Source organism: Physeter macrocephalus, chromosome 7 (assembly GCF_002837175.3).
Source record: "Physeter macrocephalus isolate SW-GA chromosome 7, ASM283717v5, whole genome shotgun sequence".
In the NCBI taxonomy this organism is placed as follows: domain Eukaryota; kingdom Metazoa; phylum Chordata; class Mammalia; order Artiodactyla; family Physeteridae; genus Physeter; species Physeter macrocephalus.
The window spans coordinates 107958998-107973490 of record NC_041220.1 but is presented as its reverse complement, the minus strand read 5'-3'; the positions used below and the strand labels follow the sequence as shown (position 1 = coordinate 107973490).

The following is a 14493-nucleotide window of genomic DNA, read 5'->3' as shown; positions in this document are numbered from 1 at the left end:
TCTTGGGAAATGTGGATCATTTCTAGCAAATTAATTTGTAGAGGTAATTCCATTTTACAGGTGTCAGAGCAGCCAAACTCTCTCGCAGGGAACCAGGACATGTTGTGTTTAAAGACATCTCGACTCAATTTTCAGACTGGCATTCAGACGGCATGGGATCGGGGAGGGCCAGATGGGGCAGATGAGGGCAGACATGGACGCTCGAATCTGGGCTCTGCATTGGCAGCTGGACCATTGAACCTGACCAGCGGCCAGATCCCAGCTGCCCTCTAGAGACCCTCTCCATTTACTTTGTATTTTATTGCACTTTCACCCGAGGGTTCTCCTTTCCTCTTCACAACAACCCTCAGGGCCGTGTTATCATTTGACACATTTTACCGAAGAGGTTCAGAGAGGGACAGCGGTGCACAGGAAGTTACACAGCAGGGAAGTTCAGAGCTGAGGTGCGCCTTATACACTGGTCGAATCCCAGTTTGAAATAAGGTTCGTATCAACATCTGAGTACAGAAACATACTCAGTCTACATTGGGGAAGATGTGATTGGGAGTCTGAGGAAATGTCCCTTTGGGTAATTTGAGCTTCCCAAATTCAGAAGCGACATGGTGTGATGAGAAACAGGAAGAAGGTCAGTGGGGCTGGAGCTGAACTAACAAGTTCTCTTTGCCTCAGTTTTGTAAAACATGAACAAGAATAAACAGTGTATTCATAGGGTTCTTAATGAGGATTAAGGAAGAACGCAGGCTGAGAGCTAAGCCCGATGCCTGGCTGGTCTATTGTGAGCGTTCCGGGAACCCTGGGCATGGTTTTTATTACTAGAATTGTCATTCAAACCTCCTCTTCTGATCACGCTCAGCCTCCCCACGGTCCGCCCAGCCAGCCTGGGAAGCCTGCTAAACTTCATCCTCCTCAGCCTCACGACCTATCAGTCTACAGACCCGCTGAGTTTGGCATTTGCAGCATCTCTCTGTCCGCCCCTTCCTATCGAGCCTAGATCAACCTGAATTCAAAGGTGGCAAACATACCTGTTCATTAAACATCTAGTGAGAAGATATCTGATTTCCTAGCAGCTCCAGGCACTGAGCTGTGCTATTCTGCATCCCACTGGGAGCCTGAGGCTGAGCTCCAACCCAGAGGGGCTTCCTTCCCTGCACCCCAATCTGTGTACGTGTCCTTCTTCCCTCCGTGCTGAGGGTTCCAGGAGAGAAGGAGCCACATCATGCCGGTCTGTGCATGTGTAGATGTAATTCTACAGAACCAGGGCCTTGACAGCTGCTGGCCCAGCCCATGTGCTCAGACAGTGAGGGAGGCAGGGACACGCCCAGGAGTGCAGGAGAGGCTGCGTGCCCAGGTGTCCCCATACATCCTTGTGGGGCCTGGCAGCCCCATGCCCATCTGGAATTCAGGGTAGAAGCAGCAGCTGACCAATTCTGTCCTGGCTGTTGTGACCAACCAAGTGACAAACGTCTGCAGCCTGTGGCCCCCACTCCCAGAGAAGGTGACAGTCTCTCCTCCCTTGCACACTTGGGGCTGATAGAACATAAACAGCCTTTATGTCACAATCCATATGCCACCAAAACGGCCACTTTAGTGGCCTGGATCAGTGCTTAGAGGCGAGGGCATCATATAGGATTAGAGCTTGAAGGACAGGTACAAGACACATACCTGTCACCACCATTTCAGGTATGAATGAATGAGTATGGAAACTACAGTTTGCCAGGTGCTTTGTTAAGGATTTTACACATAACTACTTCTCTTCATCCTCCCAACCGCCCAATAAAACAAGCCTACAACGATCTCCACGTTCCAGATGAGGAGGCAGAGACATGAAGGGGTGTAGTTGGGTGAACAGTGCCCCCAAAAGATATGTCCAAGTACCTGTGAACGGGGCCTTATTTGGAAATAGGGACTTTGCAGATGTAATTAATACAGACGTCAGGATAAAGCCGTCCCGGATTCAGGGTGGACCCTTCCTAGATTCAATGGCTGATGCCTTTCTAAGAGAAAGAAGAGGTAGATTTGAGAGAATGAGAAAGCCGTGGGAGGAGGCAGAGCCTGGAGGGATGCGGCCACAAGCCAAGGAAGCCCTGGAGCCCCCGGAAGCTGGAAGAGCAAGGAAGGAGCCTCTCCCACACCTCCGAGGGAGCACGGCTCTGCAGACACCTTGATATTGAACTACTGGCTTCCAGAACTGTGAGTGAATGAATTTCTGTTGCTCCAAGCCACCACATTTGTGGGACTTGGTTGTGCAGCCCTAGGAAACTAGTAAGAGGGGCTGGGAACTTGCTCCAGGTCATCCAGCTGGGACTAGCCTCTCTCGGTATCTGATTCCAAAGTCCTTTCTCTTATACTGAGGTGACTTCCAGGGGTGATGGACTTAACTGAGGATGGGTCCTGATGAAAGCTTCTACCTTCCTTCCCTCTGTCCCAGAGCCTGGCACTCAGCCAAGTACATGGTAGGCACTTAATCAATGCATGTCAATTTCACTCTGGTGCCATACAGCTAGCTGGTCCAGCACATTGCTTGCCTGCTTCAGAAGTAGAGACAGCTCACAGCCTAGGAGTGTCAGCATGGCAGAGGTGCAGGGTCCCTTGGAAACCATCTTGTCATCGTCCCCTCTGTGTTAGAATTGGCCACCGGGCTTGAGGGGCGAGAGTGGCTTGCCTTGGCCACAACTCACCAACTCAGGACTCAAGTCAGAACTCCTGGTCCTGACTTCCAGGTTCAGGGAGTTCCCATTATTGGAACAGTTAAATTCAGCCATCAATGCCGGATGACTCTCCCTCCTCAGCTCCTGTATCCCCTTCCTCCTCTTCGCCAACACATGGCCCTTGTTCAGATCCCCATTCCTTCCTCCTGGTCTTCTGCACTAGCTTCTCCACCAGTCCTCTGGCTTCCAGAGTCTCCTTCTCCAGTCCGTCCTTGCTTCTGTGGGACTTAGCTTTCTGATATGCAACTCAGACCACAGCAGTACCCTGCCTCAACGTCTTCCTATCACGATGGCTGTTTCACAATCTGTATTCCCAGGAATGCCACCAGCCACGTTAGGCTCATAGATTTTGGAGGAGAAAGGATTCCGAGGTCAAACATGTCTCGGAAATGACTAGGTTCAATTGCCTTCTTTCTTGTAGACTTCTTAGCGCCTTTAATGACTCAATAGCAAGCATGGTTTGGAAATTTATTAGACTTGATCCTGGAATCTTTTTGATTTTTCAGTGGAACAGTACAAAGTACTAGGGCTGGAAACCCATGTGGCCTAGAGGGTGGTTTAAATTCTGTAGCCCCTCAGCTCCTACCTGTAGATCTTCTAAGTTGTATTACGGCCCAGGGGTTGCCCATGGCCACCTTGGGCTCCAGCTGCACACGCTGCTTGCCGTTCCTAGAACACCCTGTCTGTCTATCTGTCTCTTTTTCTCTCCCCTAATCCACCAGGTTCTCTCACAAAGGGTGCAGCTTCAGAGTTACCACTTCTAGGAACCGAATATGTACCATTCTGCAGGCTTCTTTACATCTGTCATGTATTCCTCAAAATACATCTCTGCTATTATTATTTTCTTATCATTCCCCTCCCTCCAGACTAGATTAGAGCTTCCTCTTTATCCCCACCTTCCCCAGGCATCTCTCTCTTTTTTTTTTTTTTTTTTTTTTTGCGGTGCACGGGCCTCTCACTGTTGTGGCCTCTCCCGTTGCGGAGCACAGGCTCCAGACACTCAGGCTCAGGCCATGGCTCACGGGCCCAGCCGCTCCATAGCATGTGGGATCCTCCCAGACCGGGGCACGAGCCCGCGTCCCCTGCATCGGCAGGCGGACTCTCAACCACTGCGCCACCAGGGAAGCCCCCCAGGCATCTCTTGATTTTTACATTCCGGCTGCATTTTTGCTTATTTGTTTGCCTCTTGCTAGACTTTAAGCTCCCTGAGGGCAGGGACGGTCATGTTCTCCCTGGCTCCCCAAGTCTTGCCTGGCATGAAGAAGACACATGGGCAAGGTTTGTTGACTGACTAAATAAATGCATGATCGTATAAAAAAAAAAAAGCAAACAACACCAGTACAGCCTTCGCTATGTGCCAAGCCCTGTTCTAAGTTCTTGACACACTGCTAATAAAAATAGCTCATCTTTCTGGAGCGTCTGTCATGCACCAAACTTTGTTTTAAGAGTTTAGCAGGTATCAACTCATTTAATCTTCACAATGATGTGGTATTTGGCTAGCTGCAGCTGAGTCTCACTGAGGAAAGGACCAGGATGTTCTGGGCTGATGCTGGCAAGGCTAGGGCTGGGGGTTCCCTGGAGCAGAGTGAGTGATGAAGGAACCCTGAAGGGGGAGCCCAGGACAGCAAACGACAAACCAAGCAGATAGCTGAAGTTTGCTATGGTCTCGCCCAGAAAGGAAGTCCAGGGCCCAAGGTCTGGGTACACCTGCAGGGGTGATGGATGAATGAAATTCCCCAAGGTCTTCCAGAAAGAAAAACAACTAAAACTTCTTGCAATGCCCTGGTGGGGTAAGGGCCAACCCTGAATCGATTTTGAGCCATTGAAAATGCCCACTGTAACCATCATCAGCATGCACAAAACAGTCATGCAGAGCTTTCTAGGGCACAAAGAGTCCTTCATAATTACCCCCACCCATGCTCAAAGCACCCTAAGCCCCAGATGAAGAAACAGACGCACAGAGAGGTAAAGGGGCAAGTTCAGGGCCGTGGAGACAGCAAGTGGAAGAGCGTGGACTGGAAGCCTCAACCACTGCGCCACCAGGGAAGCCCTCAGTGCAGGTTTTAAATGGAAAGTGAGTCTGGATTCCAAGGGACATCAGAGAATTGGCCTTCCAGAAAAGCAAGAACATGGGGTGTCATCTGAAAGAGATCACCCCGAGGCAATGTGAATATGCATGTGGTGGGCTTTGCCCCCTATCCTCACCACACAGAGTTTACGTCCTTATTAGACTAAAAATATGGAGAAAAACCACAGAAACCACCTAAGTTATAATTATTGGTCTGCTGCTTTAGCTCTATGAATATTCCTGAAGGCTTTGATTGCTGCAGTGGAGGGTGACAATGCTATTCAATGTCTAGCTTACAAGCTGACTGGCTCCCAGGATCGGGTTCTACAGGTAATTGCGTCCTTCTGGACTGGGAACATAGAATTACCGCATTTCAGCCTAGAGGGGACCTTCAAGGTAATTTCCTTCCTCCCCTACATTTTGTAGGTGAGGAAGCCGAAGCCTATTGGAGGAGTTCCATGGCTTCCAGCCCAGCTGGGACCAGAACCCAGTTCTCCTGTCCACTGAGCCTTTCTGTGGCTCACACATCCCGGCTGGCAGGATGTGCCAGATCTGGACACCTCCACCTAGAAGCCCCACAGGCATGGCATATTCAATCTGTCCAAGCCAAACTCTCCCTCTCCAACTGCCCCTTCTCCTGGGTTCTCAGTCTCTGTCGATGGGCTGCTCAGCTGTGCAAGTCAGAAACGTGGGAGTCTCATGGACCCTGCCCCTCGTCCAGCCTATGTTTTGGATCATGTGATTAATTCTCAAGACTCATCATTGTTCCCTTCCAGAATCTTCCTCTCTTCTCTGGTCCTTTTTCACTTCTGCTTGGACTCATGACAGCTCCTCCCCTACTCCAGCCTGGGGCCCTTTAATCCCACTACACTTACTCCTCAAGCACCTTTCTAAGTCAGCAGAATCAGTGGAACGGAGAGACGGAAGGTGTGAGTGTAGTGATGATTCAACCTGAACCTGAACCCCAGCTCCCAGGCTTACTGCCACAGTGGCCTCAGGCAAAATGCCTAACCTCTTATTTGTACCTTGGTTTTCCTCATCTGTAAAAAGGAATAACGATGTCTGCTACATCAAGTTATTGAGAAGAGAAAATGAAGTTCTGTATGTATTTATTGAGCACAAAGTAAGTGCTCAATAAATGCAATCTAACATTGTTGTCATTGTACTATCATTCACATGTTCAAATCACTTAATTAAAATCTTTCCAAATTTTTCTATTTACTATAGAATAATGGTCAAACTCCTTAGCATGAAAAATTCCTAAAAATAGGTTCCAACCTCCTCATATTTTGGCCATTATCTTTATTATACCCATTGTGCCAACTTTAAAGAATAGGACACACTTTATGTTTAATCTTCTATGACTTGCCTGGTAATCTTTACCCTATTTTTTATACTCATGAACTCCTACTCATACTTCAAAACCCAGACCAAATTTTACACCTTCTGTGGAGTGTTCTTCAAGTCCCTTCCTGTTTCTCAGTTCCCTTCTTTTCCCCTCTCTTGGCCAAGTACATCAGTGTTCTGGATTCTCAACAAACCCTTGTTGGTTCCTCCCTTGCAGCACTGATCATGCCGTACTGTAATTAAGGATATACATGTCCACCGTTCTCACTGGACTGTGAGCTCTTTGAATAGGGGTATGACTAAGTCAGGGTCAAAATGTCAGGGATTAGCACAAAGCTATATGTGAGTCATTTAGAACAAGGACTGACACAGAGCAAGTTCCAAATAGATGTGAGCTAGTTATTATTATATCAATTCATTATTGAATGGGAAATGAAATGCACACATAAAGGAAAGGCCAACTCACAAATGTACATGTTGTACATGTTCCCCCAATGATTCAAGAGCTCCATCATCATTCTTTGATTAGAGTGTGTGGAAAAGCTGTGGGAAGCAGAGATGAGCAGGGTGCCTGGCCTCTGTCTGGATCCCTTGGGGGGCAATTCATGTTTCTTTGGCTTTTTATCTTGGCAAATGAACTCAGATATTAATTTGAGATGAAATGAATCTGCTGCATCAGTCTGATAATTTCTTTCTATCTGGTGATGCTAGTAGTGTTAATAGTAACAGAAGAGTGGTTTCATTAAGGTATGTAAGACACTGCTCAGGTGTGGACCAGTAGGACCTCACCTGTCTGCATGAGAAAAGGAACAGCAGGGAAAGTTTAATTGGCTGAGAAGCTCTGATGAGGTACAGAAATTAATGATGCACCAGTACCAGAAAACGACTTCATGTTAAATGTGTCAGATTAAATTAGTAAATTAAAAAAAAAGACCCTTGGAAAGTTTTCAGAGAGAATGATGGAAAGTGCTAACTGAAAGCACAGGGTTAGAATCAAGTGCATTTTACACAGTTAATATGTGAAATGGGGGATAAACATCTAAATAGCATGTTAGGCTGATGGAAAAGTTCATTTAGATAGTGCTATTCTCTTAGAGGATTCCAAGATCCCTGTTTATCTAAGGCCCATAATGTTCATTAAAATTTCCCACCATCAAATGCTTTGGTGGGTACACAAGTACCACATGACCTGGCCCCGCCATATCTCCAGGCTCACTCTCCTTGCCTACTTTGTTCAGGCCAATCTAGCTTCCTTATGGTTCTTTCCATGTGACAAGCTCCTTTTTGCCTCAGGGTCTAGGCAAAAAGTTGCTATCTCCTGCAGTGCTTTTCCATCTGTTGTGCTGAACAACATCTACTCCTCCTTTAGAACCTAGGTGAAAAGTCACTTCCTCAGCAAAGTTATCCTGACCCCACCAATCTAATCATCTATCCCATCAGCATCTCTCTTTTTCCACCGTAATCCTTAAAAAGACCTCAAACATTTCTACTCTGTTTAAAATGTAGGAGTTGGAAAGAGTGTCACTCCCAGCCTAACAGTGAGAAAAAGCTAGATCATCTATGAAACCATAACTTTTCTTGAACTCAACTAGCCTGAAATTTAAGGAAAGACGGGTGCCTTCAAGAAGATTTGGGATGTGAATACTGGCTTACTTTGGGAAGAGCATGGGAAGAAAGTAGGGCTGCCATAGAAGAGAGTAAAAAGACTTAAATTAAGATGCTTAATTTAACTGAATTGCTGAAGGTTGTATAAGGACTTAAGTGAGAGAATAGAACTATTGTTTGTCCAGATACAAGAGGAATTTGTACTACTCGCAGACTCCTCTCTACATACCCTCACTGGGTACTCATGACAAAGACTGGGCACAAAGCCTTTTTCTTATATGAAAAGGCAAAGGATAGAAAAGCCAAAATAATTTTGAAAAGAAGAAAAAAGTTGAAGGACTCTCACTACCTGATCCGAGTATCATTATGAAGTGAAAGGAAAAGTATGAGATTAGTCAAAGCATAAACAAATAGATCAATGGAACAGAATAGAATCCAGAAACAGACCCATACATTTATGGTCAACTGAGTTTTGATGACGTTGCAAAGCCAGTGCAATAAAGAAAGAATCGTCTTTTCAACAAATGCTGGATGGAACAATTGGACAGCCCTTTTAAATCAATGAAAATTCACAACATATTCAAAAGTGAACTCAAAATGGACTATAGTTCTAAATGTAAAACCCCAAAGTATAAAACTTCTACAAGAAAACAAGCAGAAAATCTTTGTGACCTCATGTGAGGGAGGAAAAGATGTTTAGAATGACACCCCGTACATGATCAATAAATGAAAAATAAAAAATTGGACTTCATTTGAATTTAAAACATCTGCTTTTAAAAAGATGCTATTAGGTAACAGAAAGACAAGCCACTGACTGGTGAAAATATTTGCAAATATATCTGGTAAAAGACTTATAACCAGAATATATAAAGAATTATCAGAACTTAATAATAAAAAACAGATGACCCAATAAATTAATGGGCAATAATTTGAACAGATACTTCACAGAGAAGTTATGTGGATGGCAAAAAAGCACATGAAACTATATTCAACAGTTTGTGAGTTTCTTAAAAAGTTAAATGTACATTTACATATGACCCAACAATCCCACTTCTATGTAATTATTCTAGAGAAGTAGAAACTTAAGTTTATATACAAACCTGTATGCAAATAGTTTATTTATAATTTTATAAAACTGGAAACAACTCAAATGCCGTACAACTGGTGAATGGATAAACCAAATGTAGATATTCATCCAAAGGATTTCTACTCAGAAATCAAAAGGAAACCTACTGATCCACACAACATGGCAAAACCTCAAATGCATTATTCTAAGTAAAAAAGCCAGATTCAAAAGTTTGTAGAAATATGACTCTGTTTTTGTGACTTTCTGGAATTGTCAAAACTATAGGGATAGAAAACTGATCACTGGTTGCCAGGAACTGGGATGAGGGAATCTTGGAAGTGATGGAACTGTTTCTCTGTCTTCATTATGGTGGATTAATTTACTGGATTACACTAAAGGAGTGCATTTTACTGCATGAAAGTTGTTCCTCAAAAATAAGCATCTCGAACTATATATTTATCAGTTCGATGATTTGCAAAGTGATTGTCTCCCTCACAAACAGCCAAACTAATGAGGGCAGAAATATTGCTTATTTGTTCACAGATGTGTTTTCAGCCCATAGAACACTGCCTGGCAGGTGGAAGGTGCTCAATAAATCTCTGCTGGATGGATGAATGATGGATGGATGGATGGATGGATGGATGGATTGGCAGGTTCTCAGGAAAGATATTGGGCCCTGGAGCCTCACTGGCCTGGGTCTGAATGCTGGCTCTGTCACTTTCTCTGGCACAGGGGTAGCAAACTTTACTTCCTTTAGCCTCCATCATTTCTACAAGGAAAGTACAAGCATGGCCATGGTGCCTCCACAGCCACCTGTATTTGCTCACTGGGGAAAGGAACTCACATATGGTGAGTACCGACAGGGCACCGGCCCAGTGATCTCCCAGGGCACCCACCACCCCCCAGCTGACCCAGCTCGTATCATGAATTAGGATTTGGTTGGGTCTCTTTCCCCAATTAGACTGCAAACTCCATAAGGCAAGGGAATGTCAGATTTGGCTCTGGGTTCCCAGGGCTTAACATATACTAAATAGTCTGAATAATGATAACAGCAACAATAATAATATTAGTTACCAGTTTGATGCATCTACACTTGACTTTATGTTATGTACTTTCCATAGTTACATCATGAAATCCTCACAATCTACTAAGGCAGATTGCATACCATTAATCCCATTTCTCAGATGAGGACACTGTCGGGTCCCGTGGTTTGACCTTCACCATGCTGGACAGTTTAAGTGTATTATGTTGGCTCATGGGATTTGCCTAAGTTCACCCAGCCTCTAAATGGAAGACACCAAAATCACCCCACGCTGAAGCCCACACTTCCTCGAGACCCATTTCTGGCAAGCCCGATTGCCCATTTTCTTCTCCAAGGCCACCCATGAGGCCAGTCCCGTGAGTCTCCAGCATTGGCCTTTCCACTGGTTCCGTGGCCCTTATCATGCCATTCAAGACCCTGGTACTTCGGCCTGTTTCGTCTCTCCCTCTCACCTCCTCTTGTTCTACAAGCTATCAAAAAATGGGAGTGCTAGGGTCTCCCAGCCCACCATGCTGCGTCGCTCCTCTATGCCTTTGCACGGACTGAAATGGCCTTTCCTTATCCTCGCCTGGCAGGTGAGCTCTGAGCACACCCTGAGATTTTAACTCCTCATATGGTGCCATTCTGGGGAGTCCATCTTGACAGGGACCTGCTTAAATCCAGGCCTGCACAGCTCTCTGCCCCACAGATGTTGAGCCCCTTTGGCCCCGGAGAGCATGACTCACCCCTGTGCCCCAGGGCCTGACTCTGAGCCTCACACCTCTGAAACACTGTATTTGCTGAAAGAACACTCAGCTCTTCATTTCACCTCAGATGAATAAACTCTGAAGCCCCGGGAGGCTGCTGGAACATTTCTGATTTCTAATCTGGCACGTTTCAGAGAGTTTTTTTTTTTCTCTGTTGGTGAATTCCATCTGCCCTTTTAATGAATGAAAATTCAGTACTATGCAAATATTTCTTCCCGGATCATCCTTCGTGAGCAACCTTTGGGAGCTTACTCATCAGCCCGTTCCCTGAATCCATGTTTGGAACATTCTGGGAACTTGTTATTGGGCCTTTGAACTGAACAGCTCAAGTGAACGAAATCAACAAACCTGCCACTTGAGAGCAGGAATTTATAGCCCTGGGAACTGCAGGCTGTGACCTGAATGAGAGAGTTTCCCTCTCACCCCCATTTTCCCCACTAACCTCCCACTGCTTGGCACTGCCAACCCCTACAACCTCTGAAAATATATCCATTTGGTAAATCAGCTGTGCTCTCTAAATCCCATAAAAATCTCTCCTGTGCATTCGTTCACTAATTCAGGACTGAAGCTCCTTTAATTAGAAGGACACCAGAAGCCCTGAATCCTAGGTACAGCTGAGACAATACACTTTTTTCCTTGTCTGAGAAATGTGGCTTTCTGATACAAGAACTCAGTGTCAAAAAGGCAGCTTGGTACAGTGGCAAAAGCATGGACTTCAGAAGCAACGTAAGTGCCCATTGACAGATGAATGGATAAAGAAGATGTGGTACATATACATGACGGAATACTATTCAGCCATAAAAACAAATGAAATAATGCCATTTGCAGCAACATGGATGGACCTAGAGATTTTCATACTAAGTGAAGTAAGCCAGACAGAGAAAGACAAATATCACACGATATCACTTATACGTGAAATCTAAAAAAAATGATACAAATGACGTTATTCACAAAACAGAAGTAGACTCACAGACATAGAAAACAAACTATGGTTACCAAAGGGGAGGGGGGGAAGGGATAAGTTAGGAGTTTGGGATTAAAATATACACGCTACTACATATAAAATAGATAACCAACAAGGACCTATTATATAGTACAGGGAACTCTCCTGAATATCTTGTAATAACCTATAATGGAAGAGAATGTAAAAAAAGAATATATATTTATACATATATACATATACATATACACACATATATATAAAATGAATCACTTTGCTGTACACCTGAAACTAACCCAATGACTGTAAATCAACTCTATTTCAATAAAATTTTTTTTAAAAAGCACGGACTTCGGACCCAAAAAGACATGGCTTCAAATTCTGGCTCCATCACTTGCCAGCTGTGTGACTCTGGGCAGGTTAGCTAACCTCTATGGGCCTCAGGTTACTCACATATAAAATGAAAGAGATGTAGAATCCTCACGTGGATCTTCTGGGGATTAAATGTAATGACAGACATCTGGTAGGGTCAAAATACATGTTGGTTTTCTTCTCCTTTTTGACAGTGGGGCCGCTGGGTCAACCCTGGTCTGCTTTCCCAGAGGCTGAGAGCCAGGACAGAGCTGCGTCAGAGATGAGTGGGAAGGCAGGGCATGAGGCTGAGGTAGCCCAGGAAAGTCTGCTATGAACAGTGGCAAAGCAGGGGCAGAAAGGTCAGGGTTGGGAGAACATTGTCTTGAGTTTCTCCAGTGGTCCAGAATCTACTTTCCTAGAGATCCATTTGCTTTTTGGAAATAGCCTCAAGGCAGTGGGAACTAATTTACAGGATTATAGAGGTGGCTCCAATTGGGAGATTCTTCTCTTATGTCACCTCTCTCCTCCATCCTCCCTCTGGAGATGATGACTCCTCCGGCCTCTACCTGCCCCTTCTGGCAAAATGCTCCTGGGCTTAGAATCGGTGTTCTTCTCTCCTGTGTCCTCCCTGGGGGGATCCTGTCACTGCCGTGGCTTTGCTGCATCTCCGTGCCGGTAACTCCCGATGCACAGATGCTTGGAGTACATCTGAATGTCTTGAAGTTCCTACAGACCTCACTTTCAAATTCATCCTTCCCACCATCCCACACACCTGCTCCTCCTGCGGTGTTTCCTACATAGTGATCATCACTGTAATCCCCTCTATTGCTTGATTCAGAGGCCTGGAGGCAGCCTTATCCCCTCCTTCACTGCCATTCTCCATCTCCATGTCTGATCTCTGTTGAATCTTAAAGCAGGGACCTCCTTGGATAGAACTGCCCCAGCTCTGGATCCTTCTGCAATGGGATTCCAGAAAGATTGTCAACAGCGAAAGCCTTATTAAGGTCTGTATTCAGGATCCCAAGGGGATTCTCTGAAGTGGACAGACCCACTCATGGTATACCCTCTGGTGTTCACACTGACCTGGGTCTGCTCTCAGCACCAAGGTCAACCTGGGAAGGTCCCCCAACCTCTCTCAGCCCATTTCCTCAACTCTAAAATGGAAATAAATAATTGCACCTACTTCATGTTTGTGAGGATTGAATAAGGTTATGGATGGAATGCCTGGCACATACATAGTAAATACTAAAAAGTATTGTTTTTACCATTATTTATTGCCAAACTTCATTTATGTAATCTATTTAGTAAGTTAGAGATGAAGGACACAGGAGTGCATTATTCTGGGGAGAGGATGACATAGTTTTTGAATCTCCACAATCCACCTATAGACAATGGCAAAGCAGATAAATAGCTAAACCAAAAACCACGGGCAATATTTACTACAAAGCTAAGTTGTCCCCCCAGACCCCAAACTATAAGACGGTGGGAACAAACCAGCAACAGTGACAAGCCCTCCATGGCAGTGATTTCTGTACAGAAGGAAACAAAGAAAAAAATAACACAGCCTATGATGGACCAGAGGACAGGGAACTTCAAAATAGTGAGCAGACATTGACTGGGAGGCACAGCTGGCCAGTCTGAGAATAGCAGCTGAAACTGGGAAGGACTTGTCCAGACCCATCTCAGGTGAGTGAAAAGGGCCCTTGGTAAGTTTTGCAGGAGCTGGAGAGTCTGGGACACAAAATCGCTTTAATCAATCCAGCCAGAGCTCCCATCTAGGAAAGATCCCAGAGAGAAACTGTTGGGAGTGAAATCAAAACTGAGCAGGAAGGGGGCCCCTCAGACCAAAGAAAGAGGAGGTCCAGATAGAAATGGGCAAGTGGAACTGGGCAAGGAAATCCCAGGTAGCAAGCGGCCTTGGGATGTGACATGTCACTTAAACAACAGAAGAGGCAAGTCTGTTAGAAAAGCTACCCTGAGCCACACCATCTTATAAAGGTTCAGGAAAACTAATATTACGTGAAAATGAGCAACAGAAAAGTATCAAAGTCAAATTCCATGTCAAGTTATAAGAGAAAGGAGAACAAAGAGCAGAACAACATTGTACAAGGAAAGCACCTCAGAAAAGACAGTGTGGTGGATTGTTTCATGAATGGTTCCCCAATGAATCAGGCTGTCTGGTATCCATGCCCAGTGCAGTCCCCTCCCGTGTGGTCTCTGGTCTTCGTCGTGTGACTTGCTTTGTCCAGTTGGACATCAGGAAATGTGAAGCAAGAAGAGGCTTGATAGGCATGTGGGAGTTGGGTTCTCCTTCTTGAGACCGCTGCCACCATGTGAGCAAGCTCTCTCTAGTCCCCTTGATGTGAAAGACTACGCAGAGAGAGGGGCCCATTTATCTCAGCTGTCCTGGCTGACCCAGTAGCTGAATGAGTGACCACAACAAAAACCAGCAAAAGAACCACTCAATCAAGTGGCAGATAAAAAGGAACGAAACTGAGTTATTTGTAGTGAGGTGGATGGACCTTGAGACTATCATACAGAGTGAAGTAAGTCAGAAAGAGGAAAACAAATCCCGTATGCTAACACATATATATGGAATCTAAAAAAAAAAAAAAAA

At 45.1% G+C, this 14493-nt stretch overlaps 1 protein-coding gene across 1 annotated transcript in view; it reads right to left on the bottom strand.

Annotated features, from left to right (window-relative positions):
* STK32B (serine/threonine kinase 32B) overlaps positions 1–14493 on the bottom strand; it is a 364152-nt gene that overhangs the window by 40861 nt on the left and 308798 nt on the right. The window lies entirely within an intron of this gene.